This window comes from Macaca nemestrina, chromosome 3, assembly GCF_043159975.1.
Source record: "Macaca nemestrina isolate mMacNem1 chromosome 3, mMacNem.hap1, whole genome shotgun sequence".
NCBI classification, from domain to species: Eukaryota; Metazoa; Chordata; class Mammalia; order Primates; family Cercopithecidae; genus Macaca; species Macaca nemestrina.
In genome coordinates, this window is record NC_092127.1 from 16,760,142 (window position 1) to 16,774,781 (window position 14,640).

Here is a 14,640-nt window from a genome sequence, read left to right on the forward strand (position 1 = left end):
TGTAGAGCCTACAAGCAGGTTCAACTAGAGACAATAAATGTATTCATTCATTCATTCATTCAATCGGTCATTCACTTTTTTAAAAAAAGCAATCCATTCATTTTCTGCTCTGTGGTGAGCTTTTTGCTATCTGCTTGGATTTTGAAGATAATAAGTATATGGGGTTGCTTGTCAAGTAGCCAATAATGTAGCTATCTGGGGAGAAACACATACACAATAAATGATATTTTAGTGCACAGTAACTAATACCCCCTGCTCACACGCACACACAGTGACTAGAAGAGTCATAATTCCCTCACATTGAACCTCTAATGGGAAAGAGAAACAACAAAAGAAAACAAAAAGCAGTCAAAAGTGCTGGGTTCTCAGCTGCCTTTTTGAGAAGATGAATATGAGTTTGGGGACAGGGGGCACACAGGCAATAACTGGATGTACAAATTCAAATTTGCTAGCTCTTGAGCTTCAGTCTCCTCTCAATCCCTTTATTGATATAATGCAGGTGTTCCAGTGCTGCCATTCTCATTGCTTTCTGCAAAATGGAGGAGGCAACATTCATTTAAAAAAAGCCCCCAGGTACGTGATGCAGATAACAGTCCAGTGAATGAAAAGATACACGGGGACAGAAAGTTTAAGTAGTGAGCAAGCTCATTATCTGAACAAGCTCTGTTAACACACACCCCCTTTTAATTGTGTAAGTGGGGATAAGGCAATGCTAAAAAAAAAAGATTTTTGCTTATTAGTAATGAATTTTATCTCTAATGTGGTCTATAATGCCAATAATACAAGAAAATATCCCCAAATCGCTGCTCACATTTTGGGATCAAGTAATGTTTTACTTAGTTTAGGAAAGGTTTACAGGCTCTGGTTACCTTTATCTGAGGAATACTAAACTTGCAATGCTTTTAGAATTAGGAGTTTCTCAGGCACCCTTTGTAAACATTTCTGGGTTACTCCTGGATTTTAAGACTCCATCAAGCAATATTTAATGTCCTTTTAGGATCCGGATGTTTGCATAGTTAAGCACTGCATGAAGGAAGAAAGAATAAGGAAGGAGAAAGGCAACCTGCAGGCAATTTAGTTTGCCTGTTTCTATTTTCAGTGTAAACAAAGAGCTGTGCCTAATACAAAGGCTTGCTATTCTCTTCTGCTCTCTTTATGAGTTTCCTGAGTTTATTGTGGATTTTACTCTCCTTACACAAAGAGGGCTCCTGAGATCTCCTTGCCATTTTCTTTCCCTCCTGCTTCATTAATTCCACCGGTGTCTGACCCCAGGGAAAGACTGAGAAACTCTCTCCTCCGGGGTGGAGGAAGCAGCTTTCAGGAGGAAGGAGAATGCAAGCTGCAGCTCACTCCACCAGCCCTTCTATTCTGGGGCTCCTAGATATTTGCTGTCCCAGATGCCCTCTCCCAGCCGCCACTGTGGCTCCTCGGGCAGCAGTCTCCTTCATTATCTTCTCTCTACTTCTCCAGAATCTCTCATGCTCATTCTCCCAGCCCCAGCCACTAGTGAAGCTACATGGATATGTATTCTAATATACAATTATAATACATCCATGCATTATATAATACGTATAATATGTGTATTATAATATATATGGATATAATATATTTAAGTCAGTTTTTCAAAGAGCACTCTTAAGCTGTTATAGTCATGAAAATTCTAGGTGACCTGCTACATTCTAATTCACTTTGTTCTATACACATGCACTTCTTGCCCCTTCTTCACCATCTGTATTTTTTTCTGTTGTTACCTTTATCAATAGCTCATGTGGGGCTGGGCACTGTGGCTAACACCTGTGGTCCCAGCACTTTGGGAGGCCATGGCGGGCAGATCACTGGAGGCCAGGAATTCGAGACCAGCCTGGCCAACATGGTGAAACCTCGTTTCTAATAAAAATATAAAAATTAGCCGGGCGTGGTGGTACACGTCTCTAAATCCAGCTACGTGGGAAGCAGAGGCAGGAGAATCGCTTGAACCTAGGGAGGCGGAGGTTGCAGGGAACTGAGATCAGGCCACTGCACTCCAGCTTGGGAAACAGAGCAAGACTCTGTCTCAAAACAAACAAATGAAACAAAAATAAAAACAAAAACAAAAGGAAAAGAAAAAAGAAAAGCTCTTGTGGGCTCTCCAGATGAGCACAATTTCCCCCTCAAAACACACGTCTCCGTGAACGTTAAGAAATGAGAAAAGGAGTAGGACATGTTTCTATTCTCTTTTCTTCCCTAGCTTGTGTACCTCAGCATGCATGCAAATGCCAAACCCGACTTTCTGAACATTTTATTTTTTCAAACATTATTTTCTGAGCCATCAACTGGTCATATTTTTCCAAATCCCATATTGGAACACATCCTCTGACAAATACAGGTGTACTCCTGGGGTGAACCCAGTCGAGTATGCAAATATACCGCTACCGCGAACCGTCCAGAATATGTTTTCTGTTATTGTACTTCATGTTCTCATAAAAGTTGAAAAATTGGATTCCCTTCATCTGTCTATGTCTGAGAAGCTTCATCAGTAAAATGCGGGGGCTGGGGGGATTAGATAAATCTCTGGAGCCTCTCCTAGTCATAAAATTGAATGAGCATTTTACTCCAAAGGTCACTAGTGACAGAGACAAATGACAGGGTGTCAAACTAGAGACCATCCACAGTGATCGGTAGATCCACAGACTGACTGTTCCCTGGTTGGAGACAGAGCTCTGCTCGCCCTTGTCTTGGGAGTGCCCAGCAAAGTCCCGGAAGTGAAGCTTCTCGAAGCGCCCTTGCCTTGCTCATAGCTAGCATTTTCCACTTTTGACCTTGGGGGCTAGCTACATCATTGCCATCTTTAAGTTTCTACTCAACTGAGCTTGTGAATCACTAAATGTCTTTCCTGGTGCTTTTCCTGGTTGGAATTAAGTCAGTGGATCGAGTAATTATTTTTTGAATGTGGTCTTTGGTTCTAGGACAGCCTTTCCCTCCTCTGCCCTTCACCTCAGTGGTCACAGCAGTGATGCTGGAACAGAATTGAACACAGTTTTTTCTGTGGAATAGACTTCTGAGTGTTTCGGTAAGTGTGCTGCTCTAAAACAACCCTCCCTAAAGGACGATAGATGTTCTTTCTGTGCTTTTAACTAGATTGTTCTCTGTCCAGTCCTGGGGCATGGCACGGCCTGTGCTCTGGCTATTCACAGTGTAATCCAGCAGTGCATTTCCCTTTATTACGTCCACTTTTCCTGGATGCCTGCTCCATCTATTTTTGTGTTTTTCTGTTTGTTTGGGTTTTGTTTTGTTTTGTTTTGCCTGAGAAAATGAGAAATCCTTGAGAGGAAATGCGAAAGTTTGAATCCAGAACTACTTCCTAATCAGTGCTCAATGCCAGTCGATCAGTGCACCCTGGCAACTTTAGGTGCGCCTTTCCAGGTAGCTCATTGGAAGGGGCACTTCTTTATAGCAGGCCCGTGGACTTGACTGACGTGTGTGTGACACTCTGTGGCACTCACGGGTTTGTGCTAGACTTTATTAGGTTCCATAGTCCTGTAGGCTCTGAACTCTAAAAGAATGTGTGAGTTACAGAAAATATTCCACGATGGTCATAAAAGAACCAAATGCTAAAGATGCAAAGATAGTAAAATAGGTATATGAGTCCATTATGTATAGGAAGGTGATTCCAAGAACGAAACTATCACACGGTGGGCAGAGACAACATGGTGCTGGGGAAACACGGACAACATGGTGCTGGGGAAACACGGGCAACATGGTGCTGGGGAAACACGGGCAACATGGTGCTGGGGAAACACGGGCAACATGGTGCTGGGGAAACACGGACAACGTGGTGCTGGGGAAACACGGGCAACATGGTGCTGGGGAAACGCGGGCAACATGGTGCTTGGATTTGTGGCATAGGGGATTTATCAGATTTTAGTCCTGCTGTGTAATCTTGGACAACTTGTTTAATTTTCTGAACCTCAGGTTACTTATCTGTAACATGTAAATGACAGTACGCCTCACATATTTATTTTGAGGATAAAAAGAGTTAATAGATACAAAATCACTGGCATAGTGTCCTGCCAATAGGTAAATAACTAAGTAATAGTGATTCCACCCTCCCTTTCTTTATTTATTTTCAGTCAGGGAGCGTCCCCAGTTCTAAAAATCAGAATGTACCAACCATCTGGTCTGAGACCAGCTATTCAACACTAAATTGTGTTTTCTGAAGTCTGGCAAAATAGAATTTTAAAAAATTAGCCTCTGCCTCAACTGTTATCCAAACTGATGTGATAGTACCTCCCATTTTAAGCAAAAGAATTTATGGAGTGAAGGTATCTATGGCTCTGAAATGAGCTCTTCTGTGCAATTACGATCAGAGCTTGTATCTGATCTGTGTGTTTAGGTCCTTTGCCTAGAAGGTAACATTAATCACGTCAGTTGAGTTTGACAAATATTTAAGTGACTTTTACTTTCTGGTATGTATGAGGAGAGAGCATAGAAAGATAACCTAAGATGCACCCTCTGACCCAAGACATAGGGGAGACCAATAGGTAAACAAGAAATGTTTGTAGTAGGCCAGGTGCGGTGGCTCACACCTGTAATCCCAGCACTTTGGGAGGCCAAGGTGGTTGGATCACCTAATGTCAGGAGTTCGAGACCAGCCTGACCAACATGCAGAAACCTCGTCTCTACTAAAAATACAAAATTAGCCAGGCTTGGTGGCACATGCCTATAATCCCAACTACTCAGGAGGCTGAAGCAGGACAATCGCTTGAACCTGGGAGGCGGAGGTTGCGGTGAGCCAAGATCACGCCATTGCACTCCAGCCTAGGCAACAAGAGTGAAACCTCGTCTCAAAAAAAAAAAAAGAAAGAAAGAAAGAAATGTTTGCAGTAAAAACTTGTCAATGACACTGTAGATGAGAGTGAATAGGATATGAATTAGGTTGTTCTAGATTTAAGGAAGAATATATGAAAAAATATATAAAATAACATGTATATTTATGCATTTAATTTATTCAACAAAAGAATGTGTTAGGCACCTGCTATTTGCCAGGCACTATTTTGGGTGCTTGAAATATGAATTTAATGAGACAAAAATCTCTGCCATCCTGGAGCTTGTTTTCTAGAGGTAGGGGTGAGGATGGGGCAGTGGGGCCACAGACAGTGAGCAATGAACATAGTAGGTAAACACATAGCCTGTTCAGAGGTGACATGAAAAAAATTAAGGTGGTCAGAAGGACCTGGAGTGCCAGGGGTGGGGCCAATGTGAACATTGAATAGAGTGGCCAGGATAAACCTCACTGAGAAGGTAACATCTGAGGAGTCTCCAAGAAGGTAAGTTAATTAACCATGCAAAGGGTCTCAGACCCTTTACCCAGAGGGAATGGCCAGGGTTTAGGTCCTAAGCAGGTATGCACCCTGGTGGTTAGAGAACAGTGAGGAAGCCAGAGTAAGGAGAAGTTGTCAGAGGTGATGGAGGTTGGGTCTTGTGCCAGAGACCAGTAAGTCATATGGTATAGGTGGAGTAAGGGGAAAAATTCCAGACGAGGATATCCGAGAGGTAGGCAGGGGCCACATCATGAAAAAATGGTGGTATAGTGCTAAGGCTTGACTTCTCATGAAAGTATCTCAGAATGGTCTTTGGGAGATTTGAACAAGAGTCACAGGGTCTATAGTTAGGGTGGCAGTGAGGAAGATGGAGGAGGCGTAGAAAGGCATTGGACTGCACTAAGAGAGAACCACCAGAGGCTACCTCAATGATTCAGATTTCAGCTGATGCAAAAACGAGAGCAATGGGGATGAGTTGGGGGTGACCCAGGGAGTGATCTGAGAAGTAAATGCATTGGACATTCTGATTAATGAGATGTGGAGGTTGAAGTAGAAGGAGGAGGTGGATGTCTAGAGGAAAAGCCGTATCAAGGCAAGAAATGCAGAAAGAGAAACATGATTGGTGTGGGAATGATAATGATTTCAGTTTTAGGTATGATGAGTTGGAGATGCTTATGGGACATCAAAGTTTAGATGCCCAGTGAGCAGTTAGATATAGACTGGATCTCAGGGTAGCTCCTCTGTGTCAAGTTGGGAGACTTGAGTTACCCCCTCCTATCAATTTCCATGTAAGTAGAAGGATTCATTGTAAGAGTATACATTGGAAGAGGATATTTCTGTAAGAGAGAACTCCTTCCTGTTCAAAGCCTTTTGTGTCTAATATGGGTATGAGGGAATGAAGGTTTGGAATTATGAAACCAGTTTTAATCCTAGTTTTATCTCTGACAATAACCTTTTGTGGTCAGTTAGTTTGTCAGTGATTCAGGGTTTCCATCTGTAAAGTGAACGGAGTGGGCAGGAGGGGAGTGGGATGAGACAGGGAATTAAAAGATCTGCTTTCCCACCTCTTAGGGTTGTGCAGATGAACAAGGTTGATATTTGACTACCCTTTGAGCCATCTGGAAGAAAGACAAATCAAGGAGGCTTTTTGTGCCTATTTTTACTGTTGGCATCTGAGAGAACGCAAATAACACCTTGATAGGCATAAAAAGGACAGACCAGTCTCTTTGTCTACCCTTTTCCATTTTTTCTTTGACAGCTAGAATTCCTCACTGCAGGAGAAAATTGGTCTTCCTGCATCGGTGGTTAATTTGGCCAATGAGAAATAATGTTTCATTGCTGGGCAAAGTGGCTCACCCCTGTAATCCCAGCACTTTGGGAGGCCGAGGCGGGTGGATCTCCTGAGGTCCAGGAGTTGAAGACCAGACTGGCCAACATAGTGAAACCCCATCTCTACTAAAAAACACAAAAATTAGCTGGGCATGGTGGCACATGCCTGTAATCCCAGCTACTTGGGAGGCTGAGGCACCAGAATCACTTGAACCCAGGAGGCGGAGGTTGCAGTGAACTGAGATCACGCCACTGCACTCTAGCCTGGGTGACAGAGCGAGACTCAGTCTCAAAAAAAGAAAAGAAATAATGTTTATTAATGCCCTGACAGAACCCCTTGGTGTGTGTGCTGAGACGGTGCTGGCTACAGCAAGCCTTCAAACCCTCCTTCTGCTCGTCTCACCAGCTTTTTTGGGCTGTGGTCAAGTGATATGTACAACCTGTCCTCAATTCTCCTGAGAGCAGCCAGGATCATGGGGGAAAAAAAAAAAAAAATCAATCCTGATGTGTTAGATCCCTGCTCTGCAATCCATTCAAACAGTTCACACTCCCTTAGCTAAATTCTTAGCATGACCTACAAGGTCTTTTGTAGTCCTGCTTCTACAGATGTCTGGCCTTTTCTATATTTTTGAGACAGGGTCTCACTTTGTTGCCCAGGCTGAAGGGCAGTGGCGACACCTTGGCTCACTGCAGCCTCGACATCCCAGGCTCAAACAATCGTTCCCTCTCAGCCTGAGTAGCTGGGACCACATGCGTGCTGCCACCACACACAGCTAATTCTTGTATTTTTTTTTGTAGAGATGGGGTTTTGCCATGTTGTCCAGGCTGGGATGTCTGACCTTATATCACTTTTTTTTTTTTTTTTTTTTTTTTTGAGACGGAGTCTCGCTCTGTCGCCCAAGCTGGAGTGCAGTGCTGATTCTCGGCTCATTGCTAGCTCCACCTCCTGGGTTCACGCCATTCTTCTGCCTCAGTCTCCAGAGTAGCTGGGACTACAGGCGCCTGCCACCATGCCTGGCTAATTCTTTTTGTATTTTTAGTAGAGACGGGGTTTCACTGTGTTAGCCAGGATGCTCTTGATTTCCTGACCTCGTGATCCGCCCGCCTCGGCCTCCCAAAGTGCTGGGATTACAGGCGTGAGCCACGGCGCCCGGCCCTTATATTACTTTTAATGGCAAAAACTGCAGTTACTTTCGCACCAACCTAATAGTTCATTTTCTGCTGCACGTATGCATTTCAACTGGCTTCTTTCTGTTCTGAGAAAAACAATATCCTTCTTATCTCAGGGTCTTGCACAAGTTGATCTGGATGTCTGGGGTCTTTTTCTCCATCACTTGCTTTACCCATCTAAAAAGGTAAAAGTCTCCATCTTTTCGGTCTCCATTTAGAAGTTAGTTTGTCAGAGAAGGCTTCCCCACCCTTCTCATCTGGATAGTGCCCAGTGTTTTGTGTTGTCATATTATCCTGTACACTTCCTTTTAGTAGTATTTGTCTGCTTCCCCTCCATACTGAAAGCTCTATGAGTAGAACAAGCCCATATGTTTTCCATCTTGTTTCCATCTATCCATATCTCTTCAGATCCCCTCAGTAAACCTTCCCCAAGTCATGTGAACATAATAGCTACTGTTTGTCAAACGTGTATCTAGGTGTCAGGCAGCGCTAAGTATTCTACCCAGAGTTTCTCTCTTATTTTTTTTTTCCTACCTAAACCCACTTAAGCAACCTGAAGAGATGGTGAATGTGGACAAACAGGAAGCTAGATTCCCTTATTCATTCATTCGATGAATTTGAATTAAGTACCTATTAGGTGCCATAGAGTGTTTTAGATGCTGGAAAGAGTGCACGAAAGAAAGCTGAGAAAAATTCCTGCTCTCATGAAATTGATATTTTAAGATTTAGCTATAACTAAATAGTTAAAATAGTACAGAAATGTACAGTGTAGAAATATGAGTAGTTAGCCCATCTATTTCTGTATGCAAACTTATTTGGAGAGCTAAAATCAAATCAGAAGTTATCTTGTTGAATGCATGGTATAGTAGCAGCTAACATCAATTGAACTCTTGTTATGTGCTATGCTTTAGGTGCACTTAAATTTTTTTAAAATTATCAGGATAACCTGCTAAGGCACATACTAAAGTAGATAATAAAGGGCATTATTATCCCCAATTTATAAATGAAGAAACAGAAACTCATAGTAAGAAAGTTGCCCAAGGTCCCAAAGCCAGCATCTACAGTGGGGCCATGACTATTATTGGGCCCTGCAGGAGCCAGAGCCTGTGTTCTCTCTCTCTTTTCTTGAGACAGGGTCTTGCTGGGTCACCCAGGCTGGAGTGCAGGAGTGCAGTGGCATGATTCACTGTAGCCTAGTCCTGCCAGGTTTAGGTGATCCTCCTGCCTCAGCCTCCCAAATACCTGGGACCACAGGTCTGTGACACTACGCCCAGCTTTTTTTTTTTTTTTTTTTTTTTTGCTAGAGACAGGGTTTCACCACGTTGTCCATGCTGAGCTTGAACTCCTGGGCTCTAATGATCTGTCTCGGCCTCTCAAATGCCTCGGCCTCCCAGAATGCTAGGATTAGGAATGAAACATAACTCAGAGGTTAAGAGCACAGACTGGGCGCAGAGTCTCTGAGTTAGGTTTCATCTCTTTTCTTGGCTAAGCCAACTACCAGTCCTGCTCCCACCCCACACCTGCTTGGTAGGAAAGAATTGTCCTGATCAACAAACACTAATTTGATTTTTTCATAGTTCTTATTAACAAGATTCTTTTCTGTTTGACAGTCTAGATCTGGGCAGGCATTCAATTCACAAAGACTTTCTCTTTATGGAAGAGCCCCAGGATAGTCAGAGATAACAGAGCCTTTCTATTTCCGAGCAACCACAGAATGGCAGTTAAGTATGTTAGGTAATCAGTAGGAATATTGCTTAAGTTGAAATGGTAAAAGTTAGAAGGTCATAACAACCTAAGTGATTTCAGCTGGGTTAGACATACAGCTAAAAATAGGATGGGAAGATAGAATTAATTATTGAAAAGGCAGCTTCATTGCTGGGGCGAATGTATAGTAAGAGTTAGCCTCATTCTTCTTTGACAAGGTGACTGAATTTTCAATTTGCGCTGAAATTTTCTCCATAAGGATCGCAACTCCTTAGGATAAAATGACTTAAGTCGTCTGTTACCAAAAAGGGCATGTTGCAGACATTGGGCATCCGGTTTTCAGCAAGGTGTTTGAAGAGTTCAATTTTGTTTCCTTATGGGCAAGCTGGAGAATGGTGGTCTAGAAGATCATTTTACATGAATTTTTTTCTGGTTGAGTAACTTCCTCCAAATGATGCTCATTAATGGATTTTGTTACCTCTACCATATGATAGAGTGCTCAGTGCTTGACTTTGCACTGCAATCAACAATTTAGATGAAGGAATGAATGGATGTTGATCCAATCTGTGGTTGGAACAAATTATAGTTCAATTGCTATTAAGTTGAATCAAAATGTTTATTGATTCAATAATCATTTGGTTGGGATAATTATAATAGGATATTATATTTCCAGGTTGGGATAATTATAATAGGATAGAGTTTAATGGGAAAAAAGTGGATAGCAACATAAATGTAAAAGATGACCTCTACAGGTGTAATATTGGAGAGATATGTCTGTTTAGCAAAGCAAGACAAAAAGACTGAGATTTTTTTCTCCCATACTGAAAGCTCATTAAGAAGCTGAGTGTGTGAAGTTAAGACAGGAAATCAATCAACTCAGGCTAAATTAACAGAAACATTGCTCACAACAAAGTGTGCTAGAAGCTCATAACAAAAGGTGCTAGAAACTTATTATACTTTCCTTGGTGACAACATTCCTACAATATTGTGTGCTGAGAATCATGCAACTCTCTAAGACTATCTGCAGTACATTAGGGGCGAGTGTCCAGGAGATCAAGGTAGGTTCAAATTAAGTCATATGGAGAGCAGTGGCAGGAATTTGGGCCATTTAATTGGATTAAAGACCAGGCAGGTATTTGTTCAAATATTTGGGATCTGTCTTGAGTGAAAACAATTAAATATAATCTGTGTGGTAACCAAAGGCCAGGGAAGAGCTTTCTGGCAATTGGGACTGTCCAAACATAAATGGGCTGACCTGGGAGAGTGTGACTGCCCAACCTCTGACAACATGTCCAGGATTTTTTAGAGACTTCATTTATCAGAACCAGAGTTGAATTACATGACTTTTAGGTTAAACTTGTTATATACACTTTCTTTATTTTTTGGTTCCAAATCAATACCTGTCCAGAATGATTTAAAATAACAACCTCGAGCCCTTCTATCTGGCATCTTTGTGGACCGGTACATCTTCATTTTATGAACGGAGAGGCCAAAACCTGGCATATATCATAAGTTACAACAAATAGTCAAATGTAGGCAGATGCCAAGAATTCCACCCACTCACTTTTTAAATGAATGAGATTGTTACACTGTTATCAATTCAGCCTGGCAGATGCCTTCTTACCTGTACTTCCTGTTTGATGCTATTTGCAAGTCCTTTATTATGAAAGTTAAATTATAAGAACCCCCAGAGAGCAACTAAGGAAAGTAATTTTAAATCTTTTATTTTTGGTCTTTGGGAGGTTGCATATGTAGTTTTCAGACAAAGAAATGTGTTAACTTTTATCCAGCACAGGTTGGGGTTTATGAAGGCAGGGTTCATATCGATAATTGAACTAGTGGTTCTTTAAGCCGGTCAATGAATGCTTATTTAGGAACTTCATATATTAGGTATTAGGCAGGCTGTATAGAAATTTTTTAAAAAGTTCTTGCCTTCAGGTAGTTGGCGGGGGTGAGGGGGTTAAGTATGTATAATATACAGTGTTTTAAGTACAAAGAAGGAAACAAAATGCTATAGGAGTACAGGAAGAGGGGAAAATTCCAACTAGAGCAAAAGGGAGGAGTAGATGAAAGGAAGAAGGTAAAAGTTAGAGCTACAAAAGTGATTCTCCATCTGACTGCCTATTAGAATCTCTTGGGACCTTTCTAAGAATATCAATACCCAGCCTTCACCTTCTAGGGAGCCTCAGTCAGTCTATCCTCATGCCAGTACATTGCCTTAATAATACACCTTTTTAATGTTTTGACACCTGACAATGTTTTAGTACATTTTTTTTCCTTCTTCAAGATTTTCTTAGCTATTCTTGTCCCTTACATTTCCATGTAAATTTTAGAATCAGGTTATCAGTTTCCACAAATAAGCCTCCTGAGATTTGTTTGGTTTTGCATTAAATGTTTGGATAATTTAAAAACTGACATCCTCATAATATTGAGACATAAACCTTGAACATGACGGATCCCTCTATAGTTTTTCAGATTTTTCTTAGTGATGCTTTGTAGTTTTCAGCATGAAAGTCTTGCACATCTTTACTGTGATTTATTCCTATTTTGTGCTTTTCATAGTGGCCAAATGGAACCACTTTTAAACTTCATTTTCTATTTTTTGTTGCTAGTATATAAACAATTCATTTTCATCTTGGGCCTATGCTAAATGTATTTATTCATTTTTAAAATAGTTTAGCTGCATAATCTTTTGGATTTTCTAAATATCCTAACATGACATCTACAAATAGACTGTTTTATTTCTTCCTTTCTAATTCTTATACCTTTAAATGTCTGTATCTTGCCTGATTACACAGATTAGATATCCTATACAAGGTTGAAAAACATGATTATAGTCAACGTTCTATTTTATTCCCCGTCTCTGGAGGACAGCTTTAACATTTCACCACTAAGAGTGATGGTAGTTGTGAGTTTTTGGCTATACTTACTATTAGATTAAGTTAGTTTATTTTTATTAGCTTACTTTCTGTATGGCTAAGACTATTTAGTTACATGGTAAAAACTTGAGGATTCAACAATGGACCAATGTATATATGACCTCTTGACTTACAATAAAAGCGTCGCTTCAGTGCAGTGGGAAAAAATGGTCTTTTAAATAAATGGTGATTAATCAATAGCATGTCTCTATCAGTATATATCTGTATCTATTTCTATCTATCTCTATATATGAATCAACCCTTATCTTATGTTATGCACATAAAAATATTTCAGGGAGGGCTGGGCGCAGTGGCTCACACCTGTAATCCCAGCACTTTGGGAGGTTGAGGTGGGCGGATCAGGAGGTCAGGAGTTCGAGACCAGCCTGGCCAACATGGTGAAACCCCATCTCTACTAAAAATACAAAAAGTAGCTGGGTGGCATGTGCCTGCAATACTAGCTACTCAGGAGGCTGAGGAAGGAGACTTGCTTGAATCTGGAAGGAGGAGATTGCAGTGAGCCGAGATCATACCACTGCACTCCAGTCTGGGTAACAGAGAGAGAATCTGTGTGTGTGTATATATATTCGGTGTGTGTGTATATATATGTGTATATATATATATATCGAATTTATACTGAAATGTAGAATTCTGAATTATATACCAAAATGTAAAATACTAAGCAATAATATTTCCAAAGACAACTTGGAAGACTACATGAAGGCTAGAATTTCCTAAACAGAACACAAAATCCATGAATCATAAAGAATAGCTTTTCATTAAGACACTCCACTAAACAGAAAAAAAGACAAGTCACCAACTGGAATAAGATATTGCAATGCATATATCCAATGAGGTACATATATATATATAGAAAAAAATCCCTAAAAATCTGTGTGAAAAAGCCAGACAGCCCATGTTTAAAAAACAGGCAAAAGACTCAAGTAGGTGCTTCACAAATAAGATATCCAAAATGGCTAACAAACATATCACTTTACAATCACAGAATAAAAAAGAAAAAGAAACTGACAATACCAAGTGTTGGTGAGGATGTAGAGCACCCGGATTCTTGACAGTGTCTGTACCCTGAGCATGGCCCTTCAGGCCTTTCCATTTCAGTGCATGCCGGCCTAGATGTCACTGCATCTCTCTACTTAAGGACTTTCCCTGGCTTAAGAATAGTTCTGTCTGTAAGAGCAGCAGGCCAGAGGTATCAAGGGAGTTGGGTTATTTGTACACCACTCCAGTCAATCTTTGGTCAGGAACCTGATCAAAAAATTGACTCCCTTATGTGTGTTCTATATACCATTTCCAGAGATCTTCAGTAGGATTGAGTTCTAATTGCCTGCAGTGGTACTTGCTTGATAATGCACCCTTTATTGACTTCGATCTCTCCTCCGTTTCACTTCCTCACTCCCTGTCAAATTTTTTTTGGGCTATATACCAAATAAACTATGTGCATTCAAATTCTTACTTTAGGTTGTATATATGGCAAAACCCAAACTAAGACATATGCTATAATCTAATAAAATGCTTACTTACAATGGAAAGGGCATGGGAGATAGCTCTTAATTTTGGAGGGATAACAACTGTCAATATTGCTTGGGAGAGATTGCTTTAATGATGTGTTATATTATGATATACCTTGCCATGATGATCAATGTAAAAAGTGCATTGTCACCAACACAGATGGAAATCCTATGATATGATCAGAAACTGTGCTAGAAGTTTTCCATAGTTTATCTCACTCAGTTATCATTATTATATTGGTGAAGCAGTTGAAAGTCATAGAAGCAAAACAGCTATTCAAGATCCCCTTACAATGTCAGGATGAATTGGGGTGTATTAAGCCTGAATAACTCTAAGGGCTGATGGTCAGCTATTATGTTGGCCAGGTTGTGAAGGATCCAGATGAGTATCGAGGGGCTAAAGCGCTCTATCTTCTACTCTATCTTCTACTCAATCAAATGAAGTCATAAAACAGAGGAGTGCCATGACCAGGTATTGTGAAACCTCCCTCTGGCTTCAGGACAGAAGATGGGGAAGGGGAAGGGGAAAGACAGGAGGGAGGGCAGCCCTGTAGGAAGCCATTGCAATAACCCAGGGATAAGATGTGAAGACTGAACCAATCAGGAGCTGGCTATAGAAATGGCAAAGAGGGGGTGGATTTCAGAGATATTGGCTGAGGGGCGCGGGTGACAAATTTTAGTGACCAATGA

General features: G+C 41.0%; 1 protein-coding gene across 5 annotated transcripts in view; it reads right to left on the bottom strand.

Moving 5' to 3' along the window:
• LOC105466678 (polypeptide N-acetylgalactosaminyltransferase like 6) overlaps positions 1-14,640 on the bottom strand; it is a 1,213,852-nt gene that overhangs the window by 5,097 nt on the left and 1,194,115 nt on the right. The window lies entirely within an intron of this gene.